This window comes from Danio aesculapii, chromosome 4, assembly GCF_903798145.1.
Source record: "Danio aesculapii chromosome 4, fDanAes4.1, whole genome shotgun sequence".
Classification (NCBI taxonomy): Eukaryota; Metazoa; Chordata; class Actinopteri; order Cypriniformes; family Danionidae; genus Danio; species Danio aesculapii.
Window position 1 is genome coordinate 21,222,248 of NC_079438.1, and position 13,320 is coordinate 21,235,567.

General features: G+C 34.0%; 1 protein-coding gene and 1 long non-coding RNA gene across 2 annotated transcripts in view; one reads left to right on the forward strand and one right to left on the reverse strand.

The window, feature by feature from the left end:
* Positions 1-13,320, reverse strand: part of LOC130222162 (gastrula zinc finger protein XlCGF7.1-like) — a 257,981-nt gene that overhangs the window by 230,429 nt on the left and 14,232 nt on the right. The gene's annotated exons all lie outside the window — the stretch shown is intronic.
* Positions 8,384-9,560, forward strand: LOC130222249 (uncharacterized). Its single transcript, XR_008836378.1, has 3 exons — positions 8,384-9,210; positions 9,351-9,438; positions 9,513-9,560. It is a non-coding gene; the product is annotated as an uncharacterized LOC130222249 (long non-coding RNA).

Sequence of the window (13,320 nt, forward strand, 5' to 3'; positions counted from 1 at the left end):
TTTTGTAACATTTTAATCCTTTAGTTTTTCATATGTAAAAATATTGATAACTAACATACCAACCTTTTTTCCATTTGGAAAATTACAACTATTAATAGTTCTTCCATTATAATAGCAATATCCATTTTAAAATAGCCTAATTAATATACAAGTCAAACAAATGCAAACATTTCCTTAATTTTTGTATAATGACAGCTTTGCACTAAACTGAGGCTTCCATTTTAAAATAAAAAGTTAAAAAGCACAAGTGCTACCAAGCAAAAAGGTTCATTTCAAGCCCTGACATTACTAATAAATGTTCTCTCTTTTGTTCATACTAGTGGGCTTGTAACACGGATATTTAAAACTGTACATAATCAAAACCAAACAATTTTAGTCACCCATTAATCAACTTACAATCATTTTTACAGTAGGATTGTCTACATTCTAATATTACACAATACATTTTTTGTGGGTAAGATGTGCTCATTTTTAAAATTAATGAGGCCAATATATATATATATATATATATATATATATATATATATATATATATATATATATATATATATATATATATATATATATGCATGCTATTGCCATCTTACAAATAAACTTACCCTTTGATACTCACGACCATTTTCCACAATTTCCTTCAATGTAACATCACGAACATCAACACGACAACTCTCATCAAACACGAAATTCAGATGACGGACACAGCTCAATGTAGAACCTGGAGTGAAAATGACATCCGTCTCACCACTTCTGTAACGTGATGGAGAAAGCTGAACATTGCACAACTTTACAGGGGTTCTGCAACACAACAAACATAGAATTTTCAAGATTTAATCAGACAAATCATTAGCCTCATTTATGCCTTTAAACCCAGACCAACAGCACTAATCAACTATAACAAATAAATTATCATTACTTGCATACTATTTTCAAAGTAAAAGGTTAACTAATTTTTTCCCACAAAGTGACAACAGCTATGACAAACACTCAACAGAAAAACTGAAACCAAAACCGTTTAACCATTTAAATAATCAAATTGCTTTTTACAGTTTTGATTACAACAAGCATTTCATGTTTTTTTTCCTTTATAGCAAACACAGAGTGTTATGCATAACATATATGTTTAATTGTGTTTACAATTAACTGTATTAAGTGTCACACGGTTCATAAAATCAAGTAGTGGGGAACCTAACATCTCACTTTATCTTGCCACTCTCCAACTGTTCAAAGGGCTATTGGCAATAAAAATATATTTTAATGTTGTTATATATACTCAATCAACTGATAATTTTGCATATGCTAACCAACTGATATAGCATTTATCCTCTCTATTACTTGAAAAAAGCAACAATATAACAAAAATTAACTCATCGTTTCAATCAAGCACACAGTCAAAATTTCACAAACACAAAAATTCTGATACAAAACCTTACAATTTTTGTAAACATTTGCATTATATTTACAATCAATTATCTATAACAGCACAAACTGAAGTCCAAATTTCTTCCAATAGCTTTCAGATTTCCTCAGCATCAATGATAACCTAAACTAGTAAAGTTTAAGGTTTTTAAAACATGACATTAATTCTAGGACAATTCATTAATTCAACATTCATTAATTTTTTTAATTAACAATAGTACATAACAGTACAATGTAACAAACCTTTCTTTTGATTCATTAACAATTTCACATCATGATGTTTACATGACATCTGTTTAAGCTATAAAATATCCAAATATAATCTTTATGCAATTACTCAATATTAAGATGAACACATTAGTTCATCAGTTAAATTATAATTAATGTTCAATTAATCATTTAAATTCTGAAAATGCATGCATTTCTATAAAAAGCTCATGCTGAAGTGCGTGCAACTGAGACACACCTTTATAAAAATGCGTCTTCTGTGATGCAGCTCTAAACTAACAACTAGTAGCAATTTAGTTATATTTATTAAATAACCACAAATAACCATAAGTAAACATTCTGACAATTTATATATTATTGTTTTAACATTACTATAATTGTTAACATTCAGGAGACTTTTTATGGTTGCCAAAATTAACCTGAAGAAATGTTCACTTTGCTTATTTAAAAAATTTATATTAATCAAAAAATAAAAATGCTAAATAATATTTTGATTATTTAAAAAATTTATAAACATATAGCAATACCAAATAACATTACATATTGTTTTATTTTGTAAATGAATGCTTTTCTACTCATTTAATAAATAATGTATTTCCTATTTAAACTACTTAAATTTATATTCAAACAACCAAAATAGAACAGTGTGTGCCTAACAGTTACCAGGGATTTTTAAATTCACCAAACCCTGCATTAGTATAACTACATTACAACTAACATTGTTTTATATTAAGCAACAAGTAAAGTGATAATAAAAAATTTCTAATTTTACCATTTAAATAAACGAAACCAATTTTTCACAAACATAATAATTCAACTTCAGAATTATAAAATAGTTGTATTATAATGTCATCACTTTACTGTGCATTAATTACCATACATATTTAAAGTCTGTTCAAATCCACTGTTCCAAGCCTATACAAAAAAAATGCATTAACAAACAGTAAACCAACACATACACCTAATATTATTATTATTATTATTGTGTATCGTACCATATATACAATACAACAATAATATTAGCCCACTCATTAAGCTGTTTATATAATAAAAAATACTCTTGAATCACTGGAAATCAGCAACTACTAATTCCACAACTTTACTAAAATAATGTACATTTACAAACAAATCAAACTTCAACCAAGTGAAAAGTTATATATATATATATAACCCCCCAATCACTTTCCTAAATGCTAATTAAATGCACCAGCTATCCTTGGTAACTTTATTTGTACATTCTGTATATTTGTAATATAAATCATTACTCTACATTTTATTAATTACATATCATCCACTTTTTCCAAAAGCTATACAATTCTCTTTAATTTAATTAATTTATTTTTTAAACTAAGAGCATTACCTATACAGTTCATACAACTAGACATGTTAAAACCAGCATCAAAAACAATCTCAGGCTAATTGTCAACCATTGATTATCCTAGAAAAAAATTATGTTTGACAATTGTCATATCTCCCAATCCTATTTCAGATTGTAAAGATTAACAAACATTTCTTCACTACAATTTGCCACTTACCTGTCCTTCTCTGCATTGTGAAACACATCATGTCTCTGAAGATCAAAAATGACCATACGGCTATTACGATCTGCCTCCTGGATTAACGCTGTAAAGTACTTGTTGTCACTACCCTCACAGATAGCTGACACACTATGAAGGTATCCTTCAATTTCCACTTTGGCCCTCTTCATACTTTCACAATATTAACACTCCTGTGCACAACAAAACACATTACTTGCATTGTAATCTTACACTACAGCAGTATAGACATATGCACAAAATGCCCAACAAGATGATATATCACAATGACTGTTCAAAAAATTATGGCAGAATTATTTACTTAAAACTGTAGTTAGAAAAAAATAAACATTACCCCATTATACAATTGCATGCCTAAAATTACAAAATTTTGAAGCAAACGAATTACTATGAATATATATCAATATTTAAAATCACATATGCACTACAAAAACATATGCTTTCTATAACAATTATATGGTGACAATATATCTATACACATTCACAACAAATACTACATCCATCATTAAATGCAATAAATTTACCCATTCCATATATATTTACCCAATTTATCAAATTGTCAATGCCAATTATTAACAAACTACATACGTGCAATTGTGCTCTAACTGTAGCCTATTACGATACCAAATACAATTAAAGTATAACATTTAATATTACCCTTTTACATTTTTACCACACTTCTAAAAACTGTCGACATGATGTTCATAAAATTTAATAAGCGTCCTTAATCCCACGCATTTAAGCGTTCAGCACGAATTACACACAGCGTCCACGTGCACAGCACATAGCTTTAATTGTTCTGGTTCTCATGATTTAACGTATCTTCACCGTTATTCAACAACTGGGAAAAAAAAGTATACGCCTTTGGAAGCCGCCTCGACCACTCGATCCGTCGGCAATTAGTTTATGTCAACTCAATACAAATCAGTTTATCACACAACTTTAAAAACAATTACCTTAATGTGCATTGCAATAGCCACTAGATATTGCAATCATCTAGCAATGACTTTCTCGACCACTCGTAATCAAACCTGATGATCACGTGCACACAAAGCCCAAAAGAACCGATTCGCAAAAATGAATCAATTTACATGACTATTTAAAAGCCATCGTTGCCAGATTGAGCGGTTTTCCGCCAAATTAAACCAGTTAGAATTTGATTGTAAAATTTGAAGGTAAAGATGTTATAGGCACATTAACAAAATTTATGTGGTTTTAAAACGTAAATTACATGTGCAACTTATTTAACGAAACATAACTGTGTACTTCTACTAGGGCAGCCCCCAAATAGTCGACTAAACTTTAGTCGATATGAAGAGGGCTTGGTCAAATACATTTTCATTAGTCGGTTAGTTGCAAAAAAAAAAAAAAATCACGTGAAATTACGCAATCAAGGGCTGCGCAGTCAGTGTATGACATCAGCAACGAGAGATCAATGCGATCTCGTGCCTCACGGTATACCAAAGCGCACTTGTGGGAGAGGTGTCTGGTTGACGCTAATAATTATGTCAGGAAAAAAGTCCAAAGTGTGGGATCATTTTGAAAAGGCGAAGGACGACCCTAAAAAGGCTGTTTGCAAACTCACTCGTCAACATCAAATATGTCTTATCATTTAAAACATGTAAGTAGTAACGTTAACCACCTCACATGGCCCCTCGTTTTAACAATAAGGATATAAACACATTTGCGCTGTTAAGTTAAATCATATTCATGGTTTTTGACATGCATTTGTCTCTAGGCTCATCCACAATATAGCAGCGATGATGTGGCGTCGTGCGCTTCAACTTCGCAGTCAACAATGAAGCAGCAGAGTTTAGTTTTGAGACCCCCTCTAAGTGAAAAAAGAAAGCGAGAAATCACAGAGAAAATCGTCGATTTCATTGTGCTTGATATGAGACCAATCAACGTTGTCCGTGGTGACGGGTTCAAAGAAATGTTTAAATTCCTCGAACCAGGCTACACCATTCCCAAACGCGACACAATAATGCATGGCTTAACAAGCAAGTTCAACACGACTAAAGAAATTCTTGTTAAGAAAATACAAAGTTGTACAGCAGTCAGCTTTACAACAGACACGTGGACCTCTATCCAGAGTGAGGGTTACATGACCGTTACTGCACACTTCATGTCTGAAGATTGGCAACTACATTCTTTTGTGTTGAAAACAAAAGTGCTGGAGGAGAGCCACACAGCAACCAATATAAAAGAGCGACTCAGTGAAGTGATGGAAAAATTTAAAATACCTGAAGAAAAGAGGGTAGCAGTCGTACATGACAATGCCGCTAATATGGTGTTGTGCACAGAACTGATTTCTAATGATCCATCCTGGGGTAATGCGAAGGGCGTCCGTTGTACAGGGCACACGTTACAGTTATGCATAAACGTGGCTCTTAAAACTGACCCCATATGTCGATGCATCGCTGCTGCTAGACGCCTTGTAGGGCATTTCAAGAAAAGTACCAAGGCTACAACAGCTCTGACTCATAAACAGAAGCAGCAGAATGTTGCAGAACACAAACTTATCCAAGATGTCTCTACAAGATGGAACTCCACGTACTTCATGCTGGAGAGACTCTTGGAACAGAGATGGCCAGTTACAGCTGTGCTGTCAGACCCTAAATTACCAAACGGTCTGAACGAGGCCTAGATCTCACAACAGCACATTGGCTGACAGCGGAGGACACTGTAGCAGTGCTAAAGCCTATGATCACTCTCACTGAGCTGCTTTCTCAGGATTTAAACGCATCCCTATCTGCCACACTGCCCATGTTAATACACATGAAGAGACGCCATTTGGTGCTGCGCAACGAAGACAGTCCCACCACAAAAGCACTAAAGACAGAACTAGCAAAAGAAATCGACACGAGATGGCAAATGACGGAAAATATTGCGACCAGCATTTATATACAAGCTGCTGTCTTAGACCCACGTTTTAAGAGCTTGTCATTCTTTGACCAACACGAACGAGAAGATGCGTACTCCACAGTGTCGGATCTGGCAGAAAGTTTATCTACAGAAGCTGCGCCAGAAAGCGAGCATGGCAGCATTAGCCCAGCAGAGGAGGGTGAGCCCGAACCGAAAAAGGAAAAGCAGGCCGAGATATCCATGCTGATGGCCATTGATGAGGAGGAGCATGGAAAAGAGAAGGATGAACTAAAAATGTACTTGGCAGATAAAACAAAGGTTGATTCGGGACCATTGGCATGGTGGATCGATATCCAAAGCTCGCTAAAGCAGCTAAACGCCTCCACTGTATCCCTTCCACATCCACTCCATCAGAGCGCATCTTTTCAAAGGCCGGCTTCATTGTGAACAAGTCGAGAAGCTCCCTTCTTCCCAGCAATGTGGACAAGCTGGTGTTCCTCTCACATAATATGAAAAAAATAAAATCGAATTGAAAGCTTAGGTAAGAATGCTAAATTTCCTTTTTGTAGTGTTTCTGTTTGCTATCCGTTAGGCTATATATATAAAAAACGGGTATTTTTTATATCGGGTAGGCTATACAAATAAATAAATACATATTATTTTTATTTTTTCGTTTTTATATAATGCAGAAGTTGTTTTTTATTCTGTTAGAAAAATTAGTTTGATGTTTTTAATTTGTTGTTTCAAGTCAAGACTCATCCGTCGTCCTAATGGCAGTTTGTGGTTTTGCTCTGATATTTTTGATTTGTATTAGTGTTCTTTAAATTATTTGTTCCACATTTTGTCTTAAATATAGTTTTACTAAACAATTTAATCAAATATTTAGGCTGTTAATTTGTTTGCCGCCTTCTTTTTTATTCTAAGTTTTGGCGTTGTGCGATGTGCATTTATTAAGTTGTTCGTTTTTGTTAATTTTCCTTTTGAACAATATAAAATTATATAAGTTTGAAAAATTAAAATAAGTTTATTTGATTTATTTTAAAGAACGAATTTTAGTTTATTTTATTAAAAACTGTTTTTTTTTGTTTGTTTGTTTGACATGTAACTGTTACAGTTTGTATTTTTGATAATAAATTATTAAAATGCACAGGCAGTCTGATTGCTGTTTTTATGTCATAATTAGCCTATAACGTTCCGGCCACTGATTTTTGTGTGTAAGCACTGTATACTTTAAACGCTTTACTATTTATTAGTCGACTAGGAATATCTTTAGTCGGGGGCAGCCCTAATCAATATATATATATATATATATATATATATATATATATATATATATATATATATATATTTTTTTTTTTTTTTTTTTTTTCGTTTAAATATAAAAGGGCATCTATTGTGGATTTTAGTTGCGTTGATATTGTTTGGGAAAAGTTTTCCAGACTTTTGTTTTTTTTTATGTCTCTGAATGTTATAACTTGGGGCATGTACCATGAAGCTAAGTTTCAATTTAGTTTACACCAATTCTGGGGTTTGAGAACCATGAAGGTAGCTCAGCTGCTTCATAATAAAATGGCAAAGAGAGATTATATTCTAGCTGCTGTCATGTTACCTAAAACCCAAGATTGGTGCAAACTACACTAAAAATTAAGTAGCCAGTTAGTCCAGCTTCATGGTACAGGCCCCTGCTTGCAATATTGATTTGTCAGAGGAAAACTGTCAATATTGAATTAAAAAATGTTATATTTACAATTATTAATAAACTCTTTTGATTTACCTCTGCAGAAACCCTTCCTTCTGATTGGTGTATTTCAGTTGTGGGGTCAGTGGATTTTTTTGCCTTGTGTACTTTTTCTGTAAAGTCCTGAACAAAATTGTTTATATTAATGGAGCACATTTACTGTAAACATGTAATTGAACTTACACTTTTACTGCTTTTGAGTTATCAATTTACCTTTTCAGTAACACCTTTTGGAACATCAGGGACATTGCAGACTGTTGGTGCTGTCCTGTGGAGCATTGCTTTTGGAATGTCATGTGGGGCTTTGTAAAAGTGTGATTTTGTAGTGCCTTTTTTATGTTTTTTTGATCGTTTTGCCCAGCTTTCTTCAACCAAAACCACATGGCTTGATGGCCTGAGGGGTCTTGTGAGGAGACTGTCAGCAAGATTGTTCCTTATGATGTACTCTTTGTACCGACCCTTCAAGGAACTATACAAAGCTTGAATGAAGTGAGCTGGCCTGAGGTGTTTTTTCTTGCACAGAATTGAAGTTTTCACAATGCCGAACCACTTTTCAACATGACAGTTCGTGTCTTTTTTTTCTGACATTCTTGGGTGGGTGAGTGGACCATGTCACAGCCATATCTCTGTAGGTCTCCCAGCAGAACCCCGCTCCAGAGTGGATAAATGGCCATATAATTGTCCAGAAGAAAACTGATCATTTCCGGGCAGTAATATGGATTTGCTTGATTTGAATCATTTTCACCCTCCACAACAGCACTGACTTCATCACAAATGTTTCTGAACATTTTGGAGTATGAGGAATCACCAACAATTGTTGCAGATGTACTGTCACTCACCTCCACCTTTTCTAGGACCTCACCTGTGGTATCCTGCAGAATGCCACCTTCTTTGTAAATTAGGGCTTCTAAAAAACAAAGACTTTCTTTCACAGTTTCAGTGAAATGCCTTGCAGTAAAAACTGTGCAGAATGATTTAAAAATTCTCAGAGCATCATCAAGGCTATCTGTGTTTTGTAGTCTTGCAAAAACGTAAGTGGCAAAGTTTTTAAGACCTTTATCGGATGACCTCTTTTGGAAGGCTAAAGTCACGGCTTTGATAATATGGGCAGAACACAAATGTAAAACCGTTGTGTGTTTAATTTCTGCCCATGTTTTCTGCTTCTGACAGATGGCAAATGTTCTCTCAAGGTAAGCGGTGATGCTTTCCTTGCTGAAAGCAAGGAGAACAGCCTGCATTATTGCCCAGCTAAAGTCTGTTTCCACTTGATGTATGTGCTGATTTGTTTATTTAGAAAGTTTGAGGAGGAACTGCATTAACCAGTATGTTATTGGCGGTACAGAATGTTCACTGGATATCATTTCGGAAACTGGCAGCGGCGGAGCATCTCTTCCTTTTCCCGGTAAGGTCAGTGCGTAATATAGGATGGTTTTGTTTTGGTCAGGAATTTTGGAAATGATACCCCCAGTTGCATCCAAATATACAGCCACAGGATGTCTCTGTCTCAGTTTGCTTACTAAGATACTTAATCCTGTCTCTGTGTATAGGTGTGCTCCAAACGGGTCTATCTGTAAGTGTTGCACATAACCAGGAGCAAAGTATGAGCCAGTATCACACTGTTTGATGATAGACTGGGTAAGCTTTGTCTCCAGCAGAACATTTTCGCGTTGCTGAAGTGCTTTTTTGATTTCATGTGAAATGGCTTTAAGGATGTTCTTATTCAGACTGTGGCTGATGTTTCCCGCTAAAAGTTCTTGAACTGTTGTGTTTACCAGCCTTTGGTAGTAATCGGTACTTACTCCTTTGATCATAGTTTTTGCTATAGGTCCGCGTTTAATGTTACTGGCTTGCCTGAAATTTTGTTCTTTTTTAAGGTGCAAGATTTGACCTGCTCTGCAAACAGTTAGTGGAATTACTGTTTGACTTTCTGATGGTCTTGCTTTCATGGTGAAAGAATATTTTGCACAGCAGCTTGAAAATGTGCAATTTGCTCGAACATTTAAATAAGCACATGTGCGCTTTCGGCTCTTGATTGCCCTCACGTGTTGATACACAAAACGAAGTGGACAGCAAGGATTTCTTTTTCGGAACTGATTATAAATGTATTGAGTCCATGGCTTTCTTAATTTGTTGGAATACTTTATAGGTTTGATTTTCTTCCACACTTTTGAGGGTATGTGGATAGTGAATTTTGTTGGTGTTTTTGGTACACGTCTATATTCATCAGCTGTTTTATGTTTTCTTTGTGTTCTTTTTTCTGGTCTTTTTTTTCATTTCTGTGATTGTGATACTTGGTTGGTGTTTGTGTACTGGATCATCCTCTGGGCTGTCAGATTGTACACACATCTTTGGACTGTCAGACTGTTCACACTTCTCTGAACTGTCAGACTCTAAACATTTCCCCCTCTCCTCTGCTGTTTGATTTTTTAGTGTGTTGGACAACACCGTTTCCTCTAACCCCCTGACGTTCCTTCTATTATATGTCCAAATGACATAAAGCCATTGTCTATTTTTAGGTGTGTTTTTGCCAAAAATGTTTGTGGCCAATTTTTCCCAAACGGGGGAATTAAAAGCAGTGTTGTTGTTCATGTCTTCGGCAGTGAATTTTTTTTTTATCACCTCTGTTCCTCCAGCCGCACTCCATAGGTCTTTCCGCAATGCTCCCATTCCTCTTTTTGTCTTTCCCATGCTGCAGTCCTATATCTTTCTGCACAACTTGGTATAGAAATGGCAGTACTGGGTTTTCAAACAGCTTTTAAATATTTTTAAAGGACCATTTTAAAGGTGTTTTCAATTAATGATAATTTGATATTTGCTAATTGATTTCAAAGTGTGTGACAATTTGTATACAGATACTATGGAAGTTGTGTGTGTGTGTGTGTGTGTGTGTGTGTGTGTGTGTGTGTGTGTGTGTGTGTGTGTGTGTGTGTGGTAATATAGTAATATTAAAATGAGAACAAGTAGCAGTTCATATTTTTTATTTGGTGTGAAGTCAGTCTTTTACAAAAACATTGTCTGATACATTCAGTAAAGGATTTAGGATATGGCAGGAGCAGCATGAATAGCCAGTGTAAATTTGTGGAAAGGAAATTGCTAGGCTGTTTGATAATGCATTTATTACCTAAACGTTTTTACTTTATTTTTTAATCAGGAATCACGTTTTTTCCAGTTTTTAAATGTAATGCTTCTTCGGGTTGTTGAATTGTGCTATTCAAATAAATGACTGCCATTGTTTCGGTGCATTAAGTGTGTATTTGTGACTTGTCATATCCATGTTTAAAAACAGCCTCCAGTATATCATTTGCATCACACGAACTTCAATTGTGACAGTCTACTTTGCAAAGGCTATAGAAATAAAGATCACTGAACTGTGTTAAAAGTACAAAACAGCGTCATCAACTTGTCGATTAAACGTTTTCGACCACAGTTCCGCACTGAATCGTTTAAAAAAAGAAACAAAAAAATGAGCCTTTTTACAAAATATTTGATGTTGATTTGTTATTTGTTCAAACCAGGGTACTACATACCTTTTGTTTTTTTCCCATCGGCCATCTTTTCACTGAATGTAGAACACTAAACCAAAACACTAGGCTACCCACAGTATAGTAAAACACGTAGCTTTAAACAAAGAATTCAGAATTTCTTACACAAGTGCTTAAAAAAATGCTTTGTGGGGACAAAATACAATGACGTGACGAGAAAGCAAGTGACGGCAATTTAAACAAGCTATGTATAGTCTGTCAGCATGAATCGGATTTTTTGTTCTCATAAAAACAGCTACTGGTAAACCACCAGATTGTAGGTGATAGTTCCCAATTGAATTAACGTAAATAACCCATCTTTTAAAAGTTTGCAGGCTGGTAAACGTACATATGAAACACTTTTAAAGTAGGCTAAAGATAAACGACTAGCCTTTTATCTTGTCAGTATGAATTTTCAGCTTGAGCCGCTACCATGTGAAAGGGTAAAAATGAACAACCGACAGTTTTTAAAATGTGTTGGTGGCCAATCATGTCAGATGACCAAAATAAGCGGCCAATGGGGTAAATAGCCCAAACGCCATATTGTGTAAAACCATAACCACTCTACTGTTTACGAATGTATATATATATATATATATATATATATATATATATATATATATATATATATACATTCGTAAACAGTAGAGTGGTTATATGTATATGTATATATGTGCTTGTGTATATATATATGTATGTAAATATGTATATATATGTATGTATATATGTATATATATATATATATATATATATATATATATATATATATATATATATATATGTGTATATATATATATATATATATATATATATATATATATATATATATATATATATATATGTATGTGTGTGTATATATACAGTAGGTGAGAGTTCAAAGTGGCTATTACCGCCGTGGCTTATACCGCCGCCGTTTGAAATAAATGCTGCTCTGTTTTTAGTGTAAGACCGCAGTTTGTGAAAAAGCCGCCAGGGGGCGCAAAGGGACGGGATGCGAACGGAAAGAAATAGCCTTTACAGCAGCTCTCTCTCTCTCTCTCTATATATATATATATATATATATATATATATATATATATATATATATAATTATGTATTTATTTAATTATATATATAATTATAAATATATTCTTAATAAACTTCCCAGCCACAAATATTAAAAAAACACAACTTGTATTAAAACTGGGCGAGGATTAGAAAGAATACGATGCTTGTTATATAATTTAAAATGTTATAACTCTTGTCCAATTTCTTTATGCACATTTTTTCACTCGCTACTCTGCCAGGAACTTCGCCGCTAGAGAGCACCTTCAAAAATCTCAATCTCATGGCTCATTCTTCACGAATATAGAATTAAAATAATGGCGCGTTTGGTTCATTGTGCATCCCGCGGGTGCAACCAACAAGAATTGTGCATTTTAGTTTAACTTTTTGAGCGTTAAAAGCAGTTCGGTGTTAGTTTTTATTTAAATATATCAAGCCGAAACTAAACAGCGCATTCTCTCCGCCTCCTCGTTCATAACCAGCGGGACCGGGACAACTGCTGAAGCAGGCAATAGAGAAACTCCGTCATTCATCATAATCTTAGCTGATGTTTCGGAGTCGAAAGAATATATTAAAGAAAAACGTTCTTTTAACAGTCCCTATATATTTTATCTTTTTCTTTCTTTTTTTCCTGTCATTTCTCTTCAGCAAATTATATTTTTTAAAGCTGCTTGATTCTTTTAAAACCGAAAGCAGAGCCCGTCAATTGGTGTTTTTCCATAAGATACGTTTATCCTACGATAATTTATCCTCTGATCCTTTTGCATAAAGGTTTTAATAAAAAAAAAAACAGGTCACTTAATTACTTTCGATGTGCTAAAATATTTGTTAAACGAATGTTATTTTAAAAAAAAAGCATATGCACATATTACAATTGTAAAATAGTCTAAAATGCATGGTCTAATCAGAAATAAAGGAAATTAGTTATATTTAATGCATAAAATAGGCTAGC